This window comes from Sturnus vulgaris, chromosome 38, assembly GCF_052056855.1.
Source record: "Sturnus vulgaris isolate bStuVul1 chromosome 38, bStuVul1.hap1, whole genome shotgun sequence".
NCBI classification, from domain to species: domain Eukaryota; kingdom Metazoa; phylum Chordata; class Aves; order Passeriformes; family Sturnidae; genus Sturnus; species Sturnus vulgaris.
Window position 1 is genome coordinate 337,390 of NC_142280.1, and position 23,890 is coordinate 361,279.

General features: G+C 46.7%; 1 long non-coding RNA gene and 1 pseudogene across 2 annotated transcripts; both read right to left on the reverse strand.

Moving 5' to 3' along the window:
• Window positions 1-1,027: 1,027 nt before the first annotated feature.
• Window positions 1,028-19,352, reverse strand: LOC106863899 (uncharacterized; annotated as a pseudogene). Its single transcript, XR_015798805.1, has 3 exons — window positions 19,274-19,352; window positions 10,880-10,963; window positions 1,028-3,532 (listed from the first exon to the last, which is right to left on the reverse strand). The product of XR_015798805.1 is annotated as an uncharacterized LOC106863899 (transcript).
• On the reverse strand, window positions 5,217-10,790 carry LOC148220453 (uncharacterized). The gene is made up of 2 exons (XR_015798798.1): window positions 8,116-10,790; window positions 5,217-5,480 (listed from the first exon to the last, which is right to left on the reverse strand). It is a non-coding gene; the product is annotated as an uncharacterized LOC148220453 (long non-coding RNA).
• Window positions 19,353-23,890: the final 4,538 nt, after the last annotated feature.

The following is a 23,890-nucleotide window of genomic DNA, read 5'->3' on the forward strand; positions in this document are numbered from 1 at the left end:
TGTGCCCCTCTGGGTCCCTGAAGGAGTCGCTCTGCGGGACGGGGGAGGTGGGAACGAAAGAAAATACAGAGAAAATAATAAAATACAATAAAAGAGGCGCACTAAGGGCGTCTCTCCTGCCCGCACGTGGAGGAGCTGCACCGAAGGACGGACTGGGGGTGAATACAATAAAACACAAAGAACAGAGTAAAATGCAGTAAGAAACTGCACCGGGGTGTCCCTGGCGCGCGGTGTCACTGAAAAGAGACACAGCGGGACGAGCGCTGTCGGGTGTGGACCGAAGGGCCATGCTGAGGCGTGCAGGAGATGTGAATAAAATAAAACACAGAAAATAGAATAAAATACAATAACAGAACCCAACCCGGGGCTCTCGGCCGCCCCGTGTCACTGAAGGAGCCGCAGCGAGGGACGGGCGGGGCGCGGCCCGGATCGAGCCCCTCGAGCTGCGCGACGAGCGGCGACTCCGCGGGACGGCGGCGGGGCCGAGCGGCGGCGGCAGCCGGAGCTGGGGAAGCGGCTTCGAGAGGCTGAGACGAGCGGGGTGATCCCAACCAGCTCCGCTCAGCCCTCGGGCAGGGGGTGCCGAGCAGCCCCTCACCCTGGGGTAAAGACCCCTCCAGGCTGCACAGCTTGGGGGCTACAGGTCAATGGGCGGGAGGGTGGCAGAGGCTCCGAGGCTCGCTGGGCACCCAGTGTGATGACATTCGAGACACAGTGGAACCTCAGCACCACTGGAGAGGTCACATCCTGTGTTGGTGGGGTAGCTCTGAGCACGGAGAAGCTCAGGAGTGCACAGCTCAGCCCCCAAAAGGACCTGGGGTCTGCTCTGGGTTGGGACCCCCAGGTCAGTTCTCACGTCTCACGAGCTGCTCAGGCCAAGGTTTGGGTGCCATTATCAACGAAACCCCAAAAACTTACACTTAGTGTGTGCTAGCTATGCATCCATGTGCCTGCTTTCAAGAAGTTAAAAATCCCTTAATTTCTCACATTATTGACCCATTGTGCAAACACTGGATAACAGCCACAGTAACCTTAGTCATAGGACCCATGTTTAGATAAGGAGCTACAAATGAGAAAAATACAGCCACAACTACGTGCCAACTGAACCAGGATAAGCTAAACACATGGTACCACCTAACAAAATTTAAATACTCTGCACAGAAAAAGTAGGTTACCAGGAACTGTTATTCCTTTTACATCCCTTCCTCTCAGTGCTCTCAGGCCCCACACTGGGTGCCAAAATCTATCTTGGTTTGAAAGACAGGTGCCTGTCAAAGAAGGTGGGAATCTCTCTTGGAATGGGAATGACCCCCCCGCCGAATTATTGTAACTTTAAAATTAAGGGGCTTTCAGGCAAAAATATGGGAAAATAAATAACAGTTCTTTCCTAGAGTGTGTGTGTGTGACAAGGCAAACAAACAAATACAACGGCAGAACCAATAGACAGAACCACAGACCCAGTAACAGCCTTCTCTCAGCCGCAGGTACAGTTCCAGGCACAGCCGGCAGGGGCGCTGGTGGGTCCCGGTGGGCGGGGCGGGTGCGATGATTCCGCCGCGGCTGCAGGGGGCACTGTGGCGCGGGCTCGGCTGCCTCTCTGCATGTGGAAATGGTGGGTGGGCTGGAGGAGAGATGGAAAAGGGGCTTCCTTTACAACTTCACTGGGGCAGCTGATCCCAGTGCCCATCCAGGTGGTGAAATGGGCTGTAGCAGGAACCTCGGAGCAGTGGCTGGAAGGGCAGATGCCGGCACACCTGGGAGTTGGAAAAAAAAGGTAGCAAACTCTGGGGCCATGCCCAAAGCTGCAGGGTGTCTGGATATTGGGTTACAGTGCAGCAAGAAGCTCTGAAAAAGCAGGGAGAGCAGAGGGGCTGAGAGGGAAATTACTCCCCTGGTTAGCTCATCTGCAATGGCTGGTCCCTGGTGAAGCTGCGCAGAGGGGGCGGCCCCTGGCAGGGGATGGGGTGCTCCTGGTCCCAGGTCCCAGCATGGCACACACTGGCTTTGGGCTCCCAAGCAGCAGAGAACCAGAGAAGTAAGCCAGTAAGTGCAGTCACAGTGCCGAAGGAAAAGAAACAAAAAGAAACAGGCAATATCCACAAGGCAACAGTATCTCTGGTCAGAGGCACTGCACTGAATGGCCATTGTGCAGATTGCCCGACCAAAAGAGACAACCACAGCTTCCCCCAACTCCACAGGAAATTTGAGCTGGCTCTCACCCATCCCTATACTCTCAGAGCCAGGAGAACCGAGGGAGGACCAGTGACCACGGCAGAAACAAAAAACACCCACAAAAGGTATGGGATAAAAAACCATCCCCAAGACAACGCCTGAGGGCCAGAGAGAATTAGAATCATTAAATTATTTAAGTTGGAAAAGATGTCCAAGATCAACCAGTATTTCCTGCTGCCACCAGAAGAAATAATTGAAAACGAAAGGTAAGATTTATGGGGCTGAAAGTCAAACAGTCAGCACTCCCCAATGAACTGCTGAAGATAATCCGTGTCCTGATGGATGTTCCTGCTCCTGCATTCATCCAGGTGCCCGTGAGGAGTTGCAAAGACGTGGAACCCACCAGCCAGGTGTCTCTCCAACATTGCTTACCAGGACCATAAATCACCAGGTCTCTGTACAATGAAGGTCACTGGGGTTCATCCAATGCAGATCCTCCCATGGGGGAATGAAGTTGGAGGAGCACACGAAGCTCTTCCCTTACCGGTGGCTTCGCTGATGTTGGGTCAAGTGAGAGCTCCTGGAGAAGCTCTTCCCACACTTGGACACTTGCAGGGCCTCTTCCCAGTGTGGATGTGCTGGTGGGTGATGAGATGGGAGTTTTGCTTGAAGCACTTCCCGCAGTCGGGACAGTGGAAGGGCCTCTCCCCTGTGTGTATTGGCTGATGTAGAAGGAGATAGGAGCTGGTGTAAAACCTCTTCCCACACTCGGGACGCTCATAGGGTCTCTCCCCAGTGTGGATGCAATGGTGGATGATGAGCTGGGAGCTCCAGCAGAAGCTCTTCCCACATTCCAAGCACTGATAGGGCTGTTTCTGTTCCCTGATGTGGATATTACAGTGCTTGATGAGGTTGGAGTTCCGGATGAAGGGATGAAGCTCTTCCCACATTCCAAGCACTTCTAGGGCGATTTCCCAGTGTGGATGGATGAAGCTCTTCCCACATTCCAAGCACTTCTAGGGCGATTTCCCAGTGTGGATCTTGTGATGCTTAGTAAGATTGGAGCTCCAGCTGAAGCTCTTCCTACATTCCAAACATTTATAGGACCGTTCCCCAGTGTGGATCACCTGGCGTTGGATCAGGTTGGAGCTCCGGCTGAAACCCTTCCCACATTCCAAGCACTTGTGGGGCTTCTCCCAACCTTGAGACTGCTCCACCAGCTCCAAAGCCTGTCTGGATCTCCAGCCGCCTTGCAGCTTTCCTCCTTGCAGCTCCTTGAGCTGGATTTGCAGCTCCTCCCCATGGGGGATTTCTGGGGCTTTTTCTCCTCCATCTGGCCAAGGCTTGAGAATGACAAATCCTGGTTTGGGGCAAAAAACAAGGGGTGAGTGCCTTAGGGTGGGGTTCCTCCTGACCAAGTCCATCTCAGGAAGTTACCGGATGTTTTGTGTCCATAAAATTCCCTGAAGCATCAAGATTCATCCCCCCAAAAAACCCTCATAGGAGATCTGCCTCTCTCATCTCTCTGCTCTGGGTTTTGGGGGTTTCCCTTAGCTGGGCTGATGGGGGTCCCATGGCTCTGAGTGCCCCCATTCTGGGCTCTTGCTTACAGATGACCCAGGGGGTTTTGAGAGTCCAATGATTCCTTCTTCCCTGACTTTCTGCTCCAGGGTTCCACAGATCCCAGGGGTCCCCACACTCCAGGAATTTCTGCTCTGCCCTTCAGGCTGCCAGGGGTCCTCCAGCTCTGGATGAGCTCTCCACTCTTCCCACTCCAGAGGTCTTGGGGGTCCTTTCCCCATCACTACTCTCTTGGGGTATCACAAAGACCCATATCCTCCCCCTGCCAGAACCTGGTGAACATCACGTGGACCCGAAAATATCCACCAAAGGCAGAACTGCAGCTCAACTTTGGGGTCCTGCAAGATCCAAAATCCCCCCAAAAAACCAAGGCCTCCCAGTGACTGATAAAGTTATTTGGGTCTCAAGTCTGCAATCTGCAAACTCCAAATACTCTCCACAGAAAAAAACTCTCTTGAGAACTCTCTGATATATCTGGGACGACCTCCTCTTCCCTGGCCACCTGCAGGATGCAACTTCATGCTTCTCCTGCTCCTCATTCTCCTCTGTCCCTTCTCTTCCTCCCCTCCTCCTTCGTGCCAACCCTGGACCCCTCTCTCATACTCCACTCTGCCCCACATCTGCTGCAGCACCGGCTGCTGGATGGGGGGAACGACTCCTAGAAATCCCCCAGGGATGGACAAGAGGGTTGGAGACCCCCGCCAGTCCAAATCCATCCCCTCCCACAGCCCTGGAGAATCACTCCAGGGATGAATTGAAAGGGGCACAAAGAGACCCCTACACGATCCCCTTTCCGGTTATGGCCCCTCCCCTACCCCTTTCCATCATTCCTCAATCCCAGCTCTGCCTGGCCCGGTTTGGGGTGACTGACCCCCCTCTTTTATTCAGTCTAGGGGTCCTAAATGTCCTTTTATGGCTTCTCTCCCCCTTTCCCATCGTTTTGAAAGGAATAAATGAATATGTCTTTACAGATGACGTGAATCTACTCGGAGATAGGGCCAGGGACTTGTAGGTAAGCAAGTAACAGGAGAAACCATCAGTTTCAGAAAAGGGTATGAATTCACAGACTTCACACCAAAATCCTGCTGAATTCCTGAACTTCAAGAAGAACATAGATTTAATAGAGCCATGAATATAGTATGTTATACAAAAGGAAAGAACGTTCAGGTAGTTCGCACATTCTCACAGAGCTAATCAAGCTAATTAAGGATGTGGACACCCAGGGCGGGGAGGGGGGGGGGGCGGGGCAGCAGTAAGGGAGGTCGAGAAAGCATCTGAACAACAGGGGATGGATAGGGTTGGTATGCTGGGAAAGGATTAGTTGAAGAGGAGTGTGCAGGAATATGGCTCAGGCAAGAAACAGCAGGAGGAATCTATGTGGTAAAAAAAAGGAAGATGGAAAAGAGGAGGAAGAGAAAAATCGTGAGGATTTGTGTTATAAATGAGAGACAAAAGTCTCGATATTCAGCAAAATTTTAGATTGCTTTATTTGATATAGAAAGAGCAAGCAGCGCGCTGGGGAACGTGAGGGGTCACCGCCCACTCCACGCTCCACCGAACCTTGGTTTGCAGCCTCTTCTTATACTGTGGGTTCTCGTTGTTCAGAAATTCACAAAGCCTTTGGGTGATAATCAGTCACAGATTGCCATCCGGTCCTTGTAGATGACCACCAGGGAAGTTCTGGAGGTCTGGTCTTTGTAGATAACCACTAGAGAAGTTCTGGGAGTCTGTTTTTTGGGATAGGCAGTATTGATCAGACAAAGGTAGGAAGGGCTTTTTGGGAAGTCCGATTTTGCAAGCTGGTAGCCGATACAACTTATTTGAAAAACATAACATAATGTAATGTAACATAATACAACATAATATAATATAACAAGGTGATTTTAAAGAGAATTATTTAATCATATAATTTCCTTTATCTAGTGTCCATGCTTCACTTCAGAGCTTAGTATTCTGGTTTATGCAAACCCCAATGCTTTTGTGATTAACACGAATCTTTTATCAATTGTCACAATTGGGATGTTTTCAGCAGGCTCTTATCCTCAGAAGTTGCCAGCTGATCCAGATCCTTTGTATCCCCGGTTCCCAGGACAGGTACACAAGGAGGTCAGGATTCCAGGGGGTTTCTCTGTGCTGGGCAGCGGCAGGAGCGGGCGCAGAAGTGCGGGACCGGGAGCACGGGCTGGGGGCCTGTGGGGAGCTGCGGGGCCGGGCCGGGGCTGTGGGGCAGCCGGGGCTCAGCGCCGGGCGCTGCCTGAGCCCAGCACCCCCCGGCAATTGCAGGCCCGGCAGTGGCCCCCGGCCCCCAGGAGGCTGCGGGACGCCCCGGCCGCTGCCCGGCCCCGTGGAGCTGCCGGCCCTGCCCGCCGGGGGGGCCGCGTTTGGACACTGCGGCAGGACAGGCACCGGCTCTGGGATACGGGCTGGCCACGGCAGCGACAGCACAAGGAGCAGCAGCACAAAGGAACAGCTGGGAAATGGGCATTGGACGGGCAAGCACCCAGATTAGCTTTTAAGCATTTTCTTTGGGTCACTGCAGAAAGGAATGATTTTGCAGAAAGCTCAGCAGCTGTCAGAGGATGAGCACCCCCAGGCACTGAGGGGCAGAAGCCCCTGGAGCAGTTGGTCACAAAGGCACAGCAGGGGAATGCAAGAAGGGATGAGGAAAAGGCCAAGGGGAAGGCAAAGGCCATGGCAGAGTTTCTACAGCCCCTGAGGGATGAACCCCAGGGCCCAAGGGGACTCCAGCACCCAGGGGATGGAATTGGCCACAAGGACCTGGCAGAGGCATGGCCCTCCTCGGCAAGGGAGGGCCGACCCAAACAGCCCCTGGGAAGGAATCAGGGTTCCATCTGCAGGGCACAAGGACACTGGAAGCAGACACAGGAGCACCTTCAGGAGGAGCAAATTAACGCCCTTCATGGACATGCATTATCAGGGGTGTCAGACCAGGGACACAGCGCATGGGGGCCCTTGAGAACATTCAGGGTGGGTCTGGATCGAGAGGAGGCCTTTCCTGACAGGGGCAGGGACCTCTCAATCCACTTTCAATCTTTGACCTAAGGGGGGAAAAATGTCAAGAATTCTTTGATTATTTAGGGCATAAGTGGGAAAGAGAAGTGGGTGTGTTTTGTTCGACCACTATTAGCAGATGTGGGGGATGGGGTTGAAAAGCATTAATTTTTATTTGCTCCTAACTGCCATTGTAAGTTACTGGGAAAGGATCTGATGGCTAAATTTGGAATGCAAATTAGTATTTTAAATAGTGATACAGAGGCTAATGCTTTTGTACCTTTGTGACAAATGTCTGGCAAGGCCTATGCTGAAGTGAACACAGACGTGTGGGCAGCCCCAGGAAAATGAGGAAAATTAGATATGGAGTCTCTCAAAATTACTCTGAAGCAAACAAGACAAGTGGTGTCTAAAAGCAATACCCTATTTCAAGGGAGGGAAGGAAGGGCTTACAGCCTCTTATTGAGTCCCTGCTAAAGGCAGGGTTTTTGGAACCAGGGATCTCTCCCTACAACACTCCTATCCTGCCAGTCAAGAAACTGGATGGATGGACACCAGGAGGAAAGCAGAATTTTCAAATGCTAAAAAGCAGATTAACTGAGACTCTTGCCCTGGCCCTTCCAGACAGGGAAAATGAATTTGAGTCGTATGAGGATGTTAAACAGGGCCATGCCAAAGGAATTCTTCTGCTAAAATGTTTAACCCAGTGGCCAGAGTGGCCTCATTGTCTGCAGAATTGGGCAGCCACAGCTTTAATGGGATCTGAGACCCAAAAACTGAAGGCAGGAGATCTCCTGTTGTTCAAGTCTGGCACCAAGTTAAACCTTTGATAACCAAAAAAACCTCTACACGGATGAGCAGTGCTCAGTGATTACAGAATGAAACTTGTTCAGTGGCACAGGAGGATTTAGAATTGAGGACAGGGGAAGGGTTTAACCCAGGCTCCTGTTTGAACAGCCTGGACAGGGGGCTGGGAACAAACCCATGACTGCATTCAAGTGACAGCTCCAGAGCCAGCCTAGGAGAGATTTAGGAGACATTCCCTGGCCTGAGGGAGAAAATGTGTTTATGAGTGGGTCTTCAAGGCCAGGAATAGGGAAATGGGTCACAGGAAATGCTGCTATTAAGGGAAGGGAATTAGAGGAAGGGGGGATGTTACAGGGTCACCTCAGACAGAGGAGCGGTGTGCACTTGTGAGTGCCTGGGAATTATATCGGAAAAACAGTGAATGATTTTACTGATTCTAAGTACACACGTGGGGTGGTCCATGGGTTTGGAAAACTGTGGGAGGAAAGAGCTTTGTTAACCTGCAGAGGAAAAATGTTCACTCATGAGAGTTTAATTACTCACCTACTGGAGGTGGTAAGTTTACCAACAGGGCTGGCAACAATCCACGTTAGGGGACACCAGGCAGGGTACTCGAGGGAGAAAATAGGTCAGGGACTGGCAGAGGAAGAGGCTCAGAAAGCAGCGCTTTTGCCAGAAGGCTCCAAGATCCTCCCTTTGCTCCCAGTGGCTCAACCGCTGACAGAGAAAGCGTCTTTCCCACCAGAGGAGTTGGAGATAATTAAAAACAGCGGGGCACAGGAAAAAGGGGATACTTGGTTTACAAAGGGTGGTAAACAATGGACACCAAAAGCTTTAACCCTACAATTATTACAACAACTCCATGAAGGGAATCGCTGGGGCTCTTGAGGACTGGCAGACACCTCCCTCAAGATCTCCTGCCTTGGGTCTTTCTGTTCTGGCAAAACGAGCTGTTGAAGGTTGCTTGACTTGTGCCAAAGCCAATAACCAGGTTAGAAAGAAACTTGCCAAGGGAGGGAGGCCTTGGGCTGTACCTCCTTTCCAACAATGCCAGGTGGATTTTATTGAAATGACCCAGAATGGGAAGGCTGAAATATCTTCTGGTAACTAACTTCATGTCAGCTAACAGGGTGGCAGAAGCATTTCCAACTGCTTCAGCAACTGCTGGATTAATTATTAAAGTATTTTTGGAAAAAATAATTCCAAGATAAGGGATTGTGGAAGCAATAGACTCAGATGGGGAACTCATTTTACAGGAAAAGTCCTTCAGGGGGTTATGGCTGCTTTAGGAATACAATGGGACCTCCACAACTCCTGGCACCCCCAGAGTTCAGGCTGGATGGAAAGAATGAATGGGGAAATAAAGAAACACCTTTGGAAGCTGGTGATAGAAACAAAGATGCCACAGGTATGGCTTTTGCCATTGGCCTTGGCAAGAATAAGAGCCAGACCCAGGGCAGATATTCAGTTATCTCGCTTGGAATTCCTTACCCTGGTAATTCTCCACCTAGTGCAGGGTGGAGATAAGGGATGTATATTTCAAGCAGTCTGTGGCCAGAATCCTGTCTCTTGTGAAATCTCTCCCACAGAAAGCTGGGCTGGCACAGAGCCTGCCTTGGCACTTTGCTGTTCACAACATCCACCCAGGACATCGGGTCCTGCCTAAGGAGTGCAAAGAAGCACCACTGGTGGCCAAGTGCCGTGGCCCATTCCAAGTGTCTCTGAGCACAGAAACAGCCGCCAGCACAGCTCAACACGGGGGGACCCCTCACCCTGGGCTCAGGGGCTCTCAAGCCCCAGAGATTTGGAATTCCTGGCTGCAGGAGCAGCATGGGAGGGCACCACTGACCCTGCACTGAAGGCAACGCAGCAGCAGCCAGGGCTCCACATCGGGGCAAGCCCCTGGGCCTGCCCACAGATCCTCTGCTGAAATCCTCTGCCTGGGCACCCTCCTTTGGCATCTCCACACACTGGGGCCAATCCTTGCTGCCATTGCTGGAGCTTCGCTGCTTTCTGTGCCTGCACTGCCACAGCTGCTGGGGAAGACAACGGCACAATTCCACTCTGCCTCTCAGTTACACTCACACACTGGGCTGCCTGGGATTAGGTTACACCATTAGAATGTTTTTTCATAATAATCCCACTTTTATATCGCCAGTGTAGGTTTGGGGCAGGGTTGTGAGAATGAGTTTTTAGTCTTAGGAGAAGATGTAGTAAAAAACTTAACCGCTTGGGATTTTTTTTCTGTATGTGTATGTGTAGCTGCTAGTGATGGCAAAATTAGGTTGTGGGATTTTCGATGTTCACCTTTTGGTTGCATTTTGCAAAACTAGAGGGCATTTAAAGGTGACCTTTTTACTTTTAAACACTTAAGAGAATATAAAAAAAAACAAACAAAAAAAACCAACAAAAAAACCCAAAACGGCTTTTGGGGGGGGGGGGGGGGGGGCACATTTGGAAAAGCATCGGTTCCAGGAAGCCAGGAGAGGAGCTTTAGAAATGCAAATTAACACTGCAAAGTGTGGACAATATACCAGGGACTTCTTGCCTGGGGAGGGAATCATCGCTCTGTCCCTCACCCTCATCCCTGTTTGCATAGATGGAATTTGCACAGCTAAAGGTGGAGCCCATAGTGAGGATATCTGACTGCAACAGAAATTGGTTAAGCTGCAAAGGGAAACAGCAAATGGAGAATGTGAAAAATTTACTAAAAAAGTGGGGGGAATCATCCCTCTCCCCACGCCAACATGTGCTGACACTGTCTATGTTATATAGGGTATATTAAACCACTGTGTGTTTTTAGATACCACAAGTACACAGAAATCATTTTGGAATCACAGTATATAATTACTTAAATAGAGAAAAGCGGTCAACTGATGCATCCCTGGCTGGACAGGCGCCCGAAAATGGGGAAAAGATGAACGGCCACCACAACGAATCCTACAACACCATGGGCCAGCCCTTGCGAACCCTAATGAATTCATATCAGGAGCCAGAGAAACCATTTATCATTTGAATTGCATAATTACTTTACAAGCTGTCCTGGAAATAATATCCAACCAATCCACTCAAACGAGGAACGCGTCATTTCACCATGGGATGGTATCAGACTCTATTAACCGAGGACCCAGCGGGAAGGAGACGGCGGGCAGCCGCTCCCGCAGCGCCCTCAGCCTAGCGCCAACACGGGCCGGGACCGGCACAACCAACCCGCCAGATCCCCCTGCCACCCCCTCGGCCCGCAGCGAACCGCGAGCCCCGAGCCCCCGCAGAACCGAGCCCCCGCAGAACCGAGCGCGGCTCCCACCTGCGCTGAAGCCACCTCCGAGCTCCGCCGCCGCCACCACTCGCGGGTCCGCATAAACGCTGCCACAATGGCGCCTTTGCTGCTCTGCCCAATCAGCGCGCGAGAACCAGGAGTTACGGCACAATCAGCCAATGGCAGCGAGGGGCGGGCTCTGCACACGGCCCAGCCTCGGCCCGCGCTCTCAGGGCCCCCCGGGCTGTGGGAGGGCAAAGGCGGAGGTGAGGAACAGCCCTGGAACGGGCCAGGGACCGAGTCGCCATTGGCCTGGAAACACAAACAAAATTCTCCGCAGCTCCCGGCACGCCTTTCCCAGCCCTGCGTGTTCACTGGCTCCGGCTCAGCGGGAAGCCCTGGAACCTCACTTCTCCAACCCCCTGATTAGGAGCCTCAGTGCATGGCTTTGATTTCCCCCAAAAAGGGAAAACCGCCGCAAATCCCTTCTCCTGAGTGGAGGAGGGGAGAGATTTCTGGCAGAAAACTCCCAAAATAGTTTTTCCCCATGTTGGGAAGAAACAACTAAAACGACGCGAGCTGGGTTCTCCCCCAGCAGCGCCTCTCTGCCGTCCCATCTGAAGCCCTCGCTGGCTGCTCCAGGCTGGATGGGCAGACTGGAAGCACTGGGAAGGGTCCCCGGCTCGGGGCGCAGCCCCCAGAGCAGCCCCACCGCCCCCACGGCAGCTCCAAGGCTCCGCCAGCCGGGATGGAACGTGGGAGGGGGAGCAGGGAGACGGACGGGGCTGCCGGCGCCAAGGGAACACGAGGAAAACTGCAAGCACTTCACAAGCAGTTAATGCAAAAGATAAAACCCAAAAGCAACAGCAACTGTGGCACCATAACACAGGGCCACACGAGGATATATCCCATTGTAGCGGGGTGACGCCGGGGTGACGCCTGCCCGACGCCAGGCGCCCACCAAAGCTGCTCTCTCTCTGCCTTCCACAGCTGGGCAGGGGAGAGAAAATTTAACCAAGGGTTCATGAGTTGAGATAAGGACCAGAAGAGTTCCCTCATCAAACAGCACCATGGGCAAAATAGGCTCGAAATTGGAGATATTAATTGAATTTATTACTAACAAACTCAGATCAGGATAATGAGAAGCAAAATAAACCCTTCAAAACACCTTTCCCGAGCCCTCCTGCTTTCCTCCAGCTCTATCTCCTACCCCTACAGTGCAGGGAGACAGGGTATGGGGCCGTGGGCAGTTCATGCCCTGTAGCTTCTCCCTCTGCTCAGGGACAGGAGTCGTTCCCCTGCTGCACCCTGGAGTCTCTCCCATTGGAGAGTTCTCCATCAACTTCTCCAACCTAAGTCCATCCCATGGGCACCAGCCCTCCTCACACGGCTGCAGCGTGGGTCACTCTGCCACAGGGTCAGTCCTTCAAGGACAGGCTGCTCCAGCGGGGGCCCCTCTGTCTACGGGGTCACAGACTCCTCTCAGGCATCCCTGTGCTCCAGCATGGCTCCTCCAGGGGCTGCAGGGGAATCTCTGCATCCCTATGGATCTCTAGGGCTTGCAGGGGGATCTCTGCATCCCTATGGCACCTACATCTTTGGAGTCACCAGGGATTAGCTCTGCCAGGCATGGAGGAAATTTCCACCAGCTTATCTCAAAATCCAGCCCTGAACCCCCCTGCTACCAAAACTAGGCCCTGAAAACCAAAACCAGCTCCAAAAATGGGGTCCCAGATATTCAGGAGCTCAATTGAACCCAAAATGGGGATTGAGATTTTCAGGGGCTCAGGGGTGCCCAAAAATGAGGCCCCAGCTGAGGGTGTTCTCTGCTTGGCTGAGCACTGCCTGAGGGCTGGGGCTGCAGCAAGGGGGGACACCCTCCTCCAGCAGGGATGTCCTGCAAATGGGGGGCCCCACAAGTCCTTTGGAACCCCTGGGGCTGGGCTGGCCCTGCCTGGGTGCTGGGAGCCACCAAAACCGCTCAGTCTCTACCCTCTGCAACTGCACAGGGACAGGAAATACAAGGAAAGGCCCAGGAGTCAAGAGAAGAACCAGGAGAGATCCCACCCTAAGCACCAGCATGGGCAAAACAGATTCAGCCTGGGAACAGAGATTGAATTTATTACCAACCAAATCACAGCAGGACAAGGAGAAGGGAAAGAAATCTCTCCAACACCTTCCTTCCACCCAACAGGGATCACCAGGATCATAGATCAGCAAGGCTCTGCCCAATGGGGGTCACTGGTGGATTATCCAGCATGAATCCTCCCACGGGCGATGGAGCTGGAGCAGAGCATGAAGCTCTTCCTGCACTTGGGGCACTCACAGGGCTTCCCTTAGTGGTGCCTCCGTTGGTGTTGGGTCAAGTAAGAGCTCCTGGAGAAGCTCTTCTCACACTCAGGACACTCATATGGCTTCTCCTCAGTGTGGATGTGCCAGTGCCTCATGAGGTTGGAACACTGGTTGAAGCTCTTTCCACATTCCCCACATTCATAGGTCAATCCCCAATGTGGATCTTCGGGTGCTTAATGAGGTCAGAGCTATTGCTGAAGCTCTTCCCACATTCCCCACACTCATAGGGCCATTCACGTTTGCCAGTGTGGATCATTTCGTGGCTGAGGATGTGGGAAATCTGTCTGAAGCACTACCCACATTCCCCACACTTATAGGGCCGTTCCCCAGTGTGGGTCTTGTGGTGCTTGTTTAGGTCAGAGTTGCAGTTAAAGCTCTTCCCACATTCCAAGCACTCCTATATTGACATCATTGTGTGAAGGAACACGGAAATGGAAGTATTTGAGAAAGGAGAGAAGATCATCCAGATTCTGCTGGGAGCCGGTTTTGCCATCAAGAAGAGCAAAGTCAAAGGACCTGCCTGAGAGATACAGTTCCTGGGAGTAAAATGGCAAGACGGACAGCGTCAGATTCCCACTGAGGTCATCAATAAGATCACTGCAATGTCTCCATCAACCAGCAAGAAGGAAACACAAACTTTCCTAGGTGCCATAGGCTTTTGCCTATGAGGATGCACATTCCTGAGTACAGCCAGATTGTGAGCCCTCTTTACCTGGTCACCCACAAGAAGAACGATTTCCACTGGGGCCCTGAGCAGCAGCAAGCCTTTGCCCAGATCAAGGAGGAGATCGCTCATGTGGTAGTCCTTGGCCCAGTCAGGACAGGACCAGAGGTGAGAAATCTGCTTTAGTTTGCAGCTGGGAACCATGGTTTGTCCTGGAGCCTTTGGCAGAAGGTGCCTGGTGAGACGCAAGGCCGACCACTGGGATTCTGGAGCCGAAGTTACAGAGGGTCCAAGGCCAACTATACTCCAATGGAGAGGGAGATCTTGGCCGCCTATGAAGGGGTTCAAGCTGCCTCAGAGTTGGTTGGCACGGAAACACAACTCCTCCTGGCACCCCGACTACCAGTGCTGGAGTGGATGATCAAAGCAAAGGTTCCTTCTACCCACCATGCCACTGACGCCACATGGAGCAAATGGATTGCCCTCATCACACAACGCGCCTGCATTGGAAACCCAAATCGCCCTGGGATTTTGGAGATAATTACCAACTGGCCGGAAGGGGAAGACTTTGGTCTTGCTGACGAAGAGGAACAGGAACAAGTGACCCGGGCCGAAGAAGCCCCACCGTATAACCAACTGCCAGCAGATGAAACACGCTATGCTCTTTTCACTGATGGTCCCTGCCTCATCGTGGGGATGAACCGGAAGTGGAAAGCAGCCGTATGGAGCCCCACACGACAGGTTGCACAAGCTACTGAAGGAAAAGGTGGATTGAGTCAACTTGCTGAACTTAAAGCTGTTCAGCTGGCCCTGGACATTGCTGAAAGAGAGAAGTGGCCAAAACTCTACCTTTACACTGATTCATGGATGGTAGCCAATGCTCTGTGGGGTTGGCTGGAAAGGTGGAAAAAGGCTAACTGGCAACGTAGGAGAAAACCAATCTGGGCTGCCGATGAACGGAAAGACATTGCCACCCGGGTAGAGAAGCTGCCTGTGAAAGTCCGCCACGCAGATGCCCATGTCCCCAAGAGTCGGGCTAATGAGGAACAACGACACAATGAGCAGGTAGATCAGGCGGCACAGATAGAGGTGTCAAAGATAGATTTAGACTGGCAGCACAAGGGAGAGTTGTTCCTGGCTCGATGGGCCCATGATGCCTCAGGTCATCAGGGCAGAGATGCCACCTATAAGTGGGCACGAGACCGAGGGGTGGATCTAACCATGGACAGTATTTCTCAAGTTATCCATGACTGTGAGACCTGCACTGCCATCAAGCAAGCCAAGCGGGTGAAGCCCCTCTGGTATGGCGGACGATGGTCCAAATATAAGTATGGGGATGTGAGGTTTGAGTTCTCCAGATGCTCTTAGGTACTAAATTGTTGTTTTGGGTTTTTTTTTAAGCTAAGTAGCTAATAGTTACTATAAAGCTGTTTATTGTAGAAGTTCATTAGTTTTAAAGTCAAAGGCAAAAGCAAAGCAAAGCAATGGTAAGAGTACATGGTATAAAAGCAACGGCATAAGAAGCACCAGCTTTTTTTGAGCATGTTCTTTTATAGAAACTTTTAAACAAGCTAAGACGTAAACTCGGAGTACTACTTTTTGACTTATTAGAATTTTCGTTTTTTAGCACGCCAGCTTACATATAAATTATGTACATGGCCTATTTTGTTTTAACTGAAAAATGTAAGCAATATTTTAAACTATACTTTTATTATGTTTGAAACTAGGTTTTTGGAGTTTTTATGAAAACACTGGTATTTAGGACTATGTTTTTTAACTTTCACTAGAACATGTACTACTTTTCTGGCATCTAAGACCATTATTCACTAAAAGCATTTAAAACTTATTTTATTTACTTACTCATTCTATTTACTTACTTATTTTATTTACTTACTTACTTGCTCACTCATGGTAAAACTTAAACTTTCACCTTTGCCTTATGTGTGAGTGGCTTAACATACTTCAATCCATTCAAAGGCTTTAATTTAATTTTTGTATTTTGATCTCTCTCTGAAGGATTCAGACAGACTTCTGACTTATTGACTCTAACATCTCCCCCTCCTCTTAGAACTATAAAGATTTTTTAACATTTAACTAATTTAATTTATTAAACAAACTATTTAACTTTAATTGTTTTCTGACATATTATTTGCAGTCTGTTTGGCGCGCTTTTTTTATGGCTTTTTGGTAGCAAAGAAGGTTATTTTTTCCTTAAGGTTTGGTATGGTATGTGTTTTTACTGCTTAACATTTACTGGGTTGTATTTAGTAGTGGAGTTAAAAATTTTTTTGGTGGCAAACACAGCCTAATTAGTTTTGGTTTTAATGATTTTAAGAGGGCTTTGGTTAGTTTTATTTTTTTTAACTTGGTTATTAAAGTAAAACTTTATTTTATTTAGTAGCAAGTGGCTATTATGGCAAAGCACACACAAATTTGTATTAACAATATAATTAACAATACAAATACAAATAAAATAAATAAAATTTTAAATTATAAATAACATTAACAATGTAACTACAAGGATAGTTAAATAAGTGAAAATAGTTTTTTTGGGGTTGTGTTGGACAGACATACGACATTTAAATTTAATACATTAACTAAAGTTGTTTAAGCATTTCTAAGTTGGTTAATTGATAAATTTGCACTACTAATAGTAAACAAAGCAAAGCAGTAAAAGCATAACATAAAATTAAAACTTATTTTTTTAAACTATTATATAATAAAATTTTACAATGCTACTGATTCCCCCTTTTTTAAGAAAAAACAACTTAAGGTTTATAATTTTTTATAGGTAAAACACGAGACGTTAGGTGTAAGTAAAAGTTTTTGGCAGTTTACGTTTGTGTGTTTGCTTTTTTATTGAGGAGTGGTTAGTGCTTTTTTGTACTTGATAAGATTTTATGTTTTTTACTGGAATTCATTTGTATGAATACAAGTAAACTTTTTGTTTTAAATTATTGGAAGAAAATTACTTCTAATAATATACGTAGTAAAACTAGAAACTTACAATTAGGGATAATGTAGATATAATATTTTAAATAATATACATTTGTTTATAAAATTAGATAATTATTAATTTTTAAAACACTGTGTTATCATCTTAGAGTCTGCAAACAGCTGACATGTTTTGATTTAATGAGGAATTAGATGATCATTTTTGGAAAATGAGCAACGAATTTACTTTAAAATTAGTTTTAGTTGTCATATTGATAGGATTAAATTGCTAAGTTAAAATTATTAGAGTTTTATTTTGATGCAGAAAACACTTGGGTTTACACAGTTTCTCTTCCAGGTAGAATTACGGCCTGGCTACTGCCAAAATTCTAATTGGAAGAGAACTTTTAAATTTTTTTGCAGTTTGGTTTTTTTGAAGTTTTTTTCAGGATAGAGATGCTTTGAACGGGGCAGACTGCTGGAAAACTTTTGTAATAACAACTGGAGAAAACTATAAGACTAGTAATGCAGAAGAGACTTTTAACGAGGCTTAGATAATTTTTTAGGAACTTTGAAAAACACTTAAAACTATGAGACAGTACAAGGTTATGTTATAGGAGACCTACTGAAACAAGAGAGAGAATTAATAAAAATGAAAACAAAGGAATGTTAAATTTACAGCTTAACTGATTATTTTTATACATTTGATGTAGGGGTATGTTTGCAGGGTTTTTTTTAAATTTAATTGGAATGTTGAAAGAATTTAGGTTAAACAATAAAATACAAATCAAAAAAATATTTTATAATACAGAATTTATACTTTTAATGCTATGGTTTTGAAATTATATATGCAAACTAAATTTGAGCTTTAAAAAGTGAGTTTATAGAGAAATGCTCGGGTTTTGAATATATATAAAGGAAATTTTGGCTTAAATTAAATTTTATAGTTTAAATGATGGTTTTAGGAGTCATTTTGATTTGTGTTTAGGAAGCATTTTATTGATAATTTGAGAAATGTAAACTAGAAATTTATTACAATTTGGTTTGACAGAAAGCTAAAATACTGGTAATAAATTTGTAAGTTTTTTTTTAAAGACATTAAAAACTTATTAATTTATAATGAGGGTATTGCAAAGACTTAGAAGTTGGGTTTTTTTAAATAATTAACTATAGGAAAATTAAAACTTAATGCTGATATTTGAATAAGTGTTTACTAATGTAAACATGCTTTTGTCAAGCATGTTCTCTTATAGAAACTTTATAGAAGCTAAGACATAAACTCAAACTACTACTTTTTCACTTATTAGAATTTTAGATTTTAGCACGCCAGGTTACGTATAAACTGCGTATATAGCCTATTTTGTTTTAACTGAAAAATGTAAGCAATATTTTAAACTATAACTTTATTGTGTTTGAAGCTTCTAATTTATTAACTCTAACATGGGGAGGCTTGGCAGATTGACTACATCACACTGCCTCAAACCCGCCAGGGCAAGCGCTATGTACTGACCATGGTGGAAGCCACCACTGGATGGTTGGAGACCTACCCTGTGCCTCATGCCACTGCTCGGAACACCATCCTGGGCCTGGAAAAACAAGTTCTTTGGAGGCATGGTACCCCTGAGAGAATTGAGTCAGACAATGGGACTCATTTCAAGAACAGCCTTTTAAACACCTGGGCTAGAGAACACGGCATTGAGTGGGTGTACCATATCCCCTACCACGCACCAGCTGCAGGGAAAGTTGAACGGTGCAATGGCCTGCTTAAAACCACCTTGAAGGTACTGGGTGGGGGAACTTTCAAGAACTGGGAGATTAATCTACCAAAGGCCGCCTGGTTAGTGAACACCCGAGGTTCCACTAACCGAGCAGGCCCTGCCCAATCTGAGCCCTTGGGAATATCAGATGGAGATAAGGTTCCAGTGGTACACATGAGAGGTATGCTAGGAAAAACTGTTTGGGTAAATCCTGCCTCCAGCAAAGAAAATCCCATCCATGGAGTTGTATTCGCTCAAGGACCAGGTTGTACCTGGTGGGTGATGCAAAGGGATGCATACCCCAAGGAGACCTTGTTTTAGGGTGAACTACCTATGATACTTACTGTGCCTGTATCTCTAACTGCATGTATGTATATAATTTAAAGGTGTAGCATATTGCTATGGGAAAAATTCGGGGTGGATAATGTTGGGAGTTTGTCTTTTCCCTTTTTCCCTCTATGGAATTTTCCCCATTGTTATGCTAACAACTATTGACTAGGCCCTAGGGACTGGGGGAAAATGGGAGGGGGGAGGGGGGAAGGGGAAGAACCCGTGAGATCCAAACACCAGAAGAAGGGAGAGGAGACACCGGCTCGGCCCATTTTGCCCGAGGGGTCGGAGGAGGACGGCCGCCACCGCCCAGCACCCCCCGCCATCGCAGTCGCGGCGCCGCCGCCCTTGCCCAGCCCCTGCCGTGCTGCTGCTTCCCTGTCGCGACCTGCCACCTCCGGGCACCCGTGCTGAGCACCGCGACCGCTCCGTGAGCCGAGGGGTCTCTCTCCCCGTCCCTCTTGCACTGGCACGCTGCCGCCATCGCCCAGCCCTCCCGCAGCTGAGGGGGACCTGCCGTACCCCCCACCATTGGTAACGGAGCTCAGGGAAAGGGGGTTGGCAGCCGGAAAGGACCGGAACTGAACTACTGCTCTGATTGCTGTTAACTTCATAGCTGTGGTTGTTTTTGTTTGTCTTGTTAGGTATATTAGTAAAGAACTGCTATTCCTACTTCCCATATTTTTGCCTGAGAGCCCCTTAATTTCAAAATTATAGTAAATTGGAGGGAGGGAGGTTTACACTCTCCATTTCAAAGAGAAGCTTAAGTCTCTTTTAGGAAATACCCGTCTTTCAAACCAAGACAGTTGGTCTGTTAGATCTTCCCTTACTTTGGTTTGATAGTTTATGATTTCTAAGCAATCATGCGCTGATTCTTCTACTGACTTTCCATATAAAAACCGAACTGGGTTAAGGTGTTTTATCTGCAACTAATTCTAGATCATCTTTATCTATTAGAATTGCTTTATATTTCAACACTCGAGAGTCCGTGAGCCACTTTACAACTTTTTGATTCAAAATATTTTTGACTGTGTTATAAATGAGAGACAAACGTCTCGATATTCAGCAAAATTTAGATTGCTTTATTTGATATAGAAAGAGCAAGCAGCGCGCTGGGGAACGTGAGGGGTCACCGCCCACTCCACGCTCCACCGAACCTTGGTTTGCAGCCTCTTCTTATACTGTGGGTTCTCGTTGTTCAGAAATTCACAAAGCCTTTGGGTGATAATCAGTCACAGATTGCCATCCGGTCCTTGTAGATGACCACCAGGGAAGTTCTGGAGGTCTGGTCTTTGTAGATAACCACTAGAGAAGTTCTGGGAGTCTGTTTTTTGGGATAGGCAGTATTGATCAGACAAAGGTAGGAAGGGCTTTTTGGGAAGTCCGATTTTGCAAGCTGGTAGCCGATACAACTTATTTGAGAAACATAACATAACATAACATATTATAATGTAACATAATACAACATAATATAATACAACAAGGTGATTTTAAAGAGAATTATTTAATCATATAATTTCCTTTATCTAGTGTCCATGCTTCACTTTAGAGCTTAGTATTCTGGTTTATACAAACCCCAATGCTTTTGTGATTAACATGAATCTTTTATCAATTGTCACAACTGCGTGTGGGGTGTGCACTTTTAATCTCCCTCCAAAAGTCAATTTTCAGTTTTCTTCTACTCGTAAGGCAGTGGCAGCTAGCACCTGAATACATGTAGGTCACACCCTACTAACAGGGTCCAGCAATTTTGGCAAGTAAGCCACTGTTTTTCTAGCTCACTATTGGGCTAGGACTCTATGGGCTACCCCATTTTCCACATCTACAAATAGATAGAAGGGTTTATCTAAGGCAGGGAGCACTAAACAATTTTTGTTTCAAATTCTCCAGTTTTTGGTCTTCCTTTCTTCCCAATGTAATCTCATCTGTTACTAATTTTTCGTGTAGGAATTTAACAGCTTGGGTGTTATAGTCTGCAGTATTCTACAGTATACTAGCAAGCCCAAAACCTTTCTGATCTCCTTTTTGGTTTTTGGCTAAGGGAATGAGGTTATTCCTGTAATCCTTTCAAGATTTAATCACCGGCTCCCTTGACTTATTATATGCCCTAAGTACTTTACTTCATTCTCCACAAACTGAAGTTTTTCCTTTGACACCTGAAGCCCTTGGTTTCCCAAGAAATTTAGTAGTGATATAGTGAATTCTTGGACTTGTTTCTCATCCTCTCCTGAAAGAAGTAAATCATCAACCTACTGAATAAATTTTACTTCTGGTACAATAGGAAAAGCTTGTAGGACTTCTTCTGAGGCCTGTCCAAATAAATTAGGAGATTCTGTAAATCCTTGAGGTAATCTTTTCCATCTAAGCTGTTGTTTTCTCCTGTATCATGATCTTTTCATTTGAAGGCAAATATGTCTCTACTTTATTTTCAAATATGAGAGAAAAATATTATTTTCAAATATGTCTGTCCTAGGGGACAGGCCCAAAAGCATCTTTGAGATCTATCATGCCAAAAACTACTGGTGTGATGGAGGAATTTTACTTAATAGTGTGTAGGGGTTAAGTACCACTGGATATTGATCTATAGCTCATTTGTTCACTTCCCTCAGGTTTTGGACAAGCCTGTATGTCTCGTTCAATTTTCTTGCCTGTAATTGTGGGGAGACATGCATGGTTCTAAAGTTCTAGCCTTAATTACTTCCTCAATTGCTGTTTATAACCCTTGTCTTCCTTCTAACAAGAGCCGGTTGTGGTACCCTGATCGGATTGGGTAATTTGTGTTAAATTTTAAGTTCCATCCTTAATTACTTCCTTAATTAAACCCTTTCCCCCCTTCTAAGGAGAGCCAGTGTTGCCGTACTCTGATTAGATTGGGCAATTTCTGTTAATTTTTTAAAGTTCCATTCTTAATTACTTCCTTAATTACTGTTTATAACCCCTTCCCCCCTTCCAATGAAAGCCAGTATTGCCATTTGTGTCAGTTTTTAATTAATTAATTAATTTAATTTAACTAGATTAAAAATTTAATTTAATATTTAAATTCAAATTTTAATTTAATTAATTTAATATATGTGTTATGTTTAACTTGCCCCTCCCTTTTCCCAGACTTGGCCCACACTACTTTTTAAATTTGTTTTTGATCCTCCTCTTTTAACGGGAGGAGTTTCACTCCCATTTTATCCCCTTCTTGATGCCTAACTGTACTTTTAAATCCCTCCACAGCAAATTTTATTTTTATTTTTGGAGGACTCAGCCTCATTTTTATCCCAATTTCCCTCTCTCTTTCCCCGTTGGCTGAGGTACTTGAGAGGTACAGATGTCTCAGAACACCTGATACCTAGGATTCTCCTCTAACCCTCCCTTTTAATTTTTAATTCTTATAGAATTAATATTTTTTCCCCATTGTTTCTTTCATCTTTCAATTTCATTATTAGCAAACCCGCAGTTTGTTTGTAAAGGCAAATATCTTTTTTTTCCCCATTCATCAATCAGTGGAATCCTTCCCATTTTTTCTTTTTTTCTTCTTTCTCTCAAATTTCCCAAGTTTAAAATCTTTCTCTTGGCATCCACACACTCCCATAAAACCACGGTCGTATAGCAGCACTTGAAACCTTGAATTTGAACCTCAAAATCTTACTCTCTTATCAAGAGATTATCTCCAAACCTCCCCCTCTTATCAAGCAGACTTAATTAGTCCCGGATCTCTCAGGAAGTGTTTTCTAATTAGATCAGCTCAACCATGCGTGCCTCAAGGGTATTTTGGGGTTTTGGGTTCTCTCCTTTTGTAAAATCTGCACCAACTTTTTTTAACATTCAGTATAGCCAAGATTCCTACAGCAAGTCAGACACAGGTCGAGTCCTCAGATTTAGGATTCCTTCGGTGGAAATTACAGGTGATTCCAGTCCCCTTTCTTTCCTTAATTCCCGTTTTAACCCCAAATTCCTGCCCTAAATTCCGGGCTATCACTCAGTTTCCAGCATTCACTTTGTCCTTTCAGCATCTCTCACACACACACACCTGTCCCGGATTTCCCCCTTTTTACGATTTTTTTACCCTTCAGAGCCTTCGTGGACAGATTTAAAAGTTGCCGCAGTTTCTTAGGGTACACGAGGCACCATTTGTTGGGTCGTTGTTTTTTTTCTAAAGGAGATGAGTAATTAGTTGTTATAAAGTTGTTTATTGTAAAGGAACATCAGTTTTGAAAGGCAGAGTCACAAGCTTTAAAGTCCATGCTAAAAGTTTCTGGGATAGAGTTTTAAATAGAAGTAAAGTTCTAATTAGAAGTAGAAGCTGCTTTTGTTGAGGTCCTGGCTGATGTTGCTGTGGCCACTTTTATTTTCTTTAGGCGATGATGATGGCGTTGAGGAGAGGAGAAAAGCAAGAGAGCAAGAGCCAAGAGCACGTCTTTCCTCAATGCATAGATTCTTATACCCAAATTACCCAATAATTTGCTACTTTGTAATAGTTAATAATAATTTGTTAATTTAATAAGTTAAAAACACGAACTTTAACAATTTCTTTGTAACCTATTAGAATTCTAATTTCTTAGCATGCCAGGTTGCATATAAACTGCGCATATGGTCCATCTTGTTTTATATTAAAAAATGTAAGCAATATTTTTACTATAGTTTTATTATGTTTAAAACCGTGGGTTTTGGAGCTTTCATGGAGACTTGTTTTTTATTCTGGTACTTATGTTTTTCAGCTTTTACTGAAACTTCTTGATTTTTCGCTGAGGAACTCAGAAAGGTATCTGTTTTTACACTCCAACATTAGGGAGTTTTACTCCCCTTTTTGTCTTTTTGTCCCTTTTTATCCAACCTCGTGGCTGCAGGAGAAGCCCAGGGACACCCCAGGGAGCCACGGAGATCCCAGGGGTGCATCTTGCTGGGACGGTGGGACCTCTGTCCCCTCCTGTCCCCTCTGTCCCTCCCTGTCCCCTCCCGCCACTTCCCTGGTCCCCTCTGTCCCCCCCCCCCCCCGCTCCCCTCTATCCCCCCCCCGTCCCCTCTCTCCCCCCT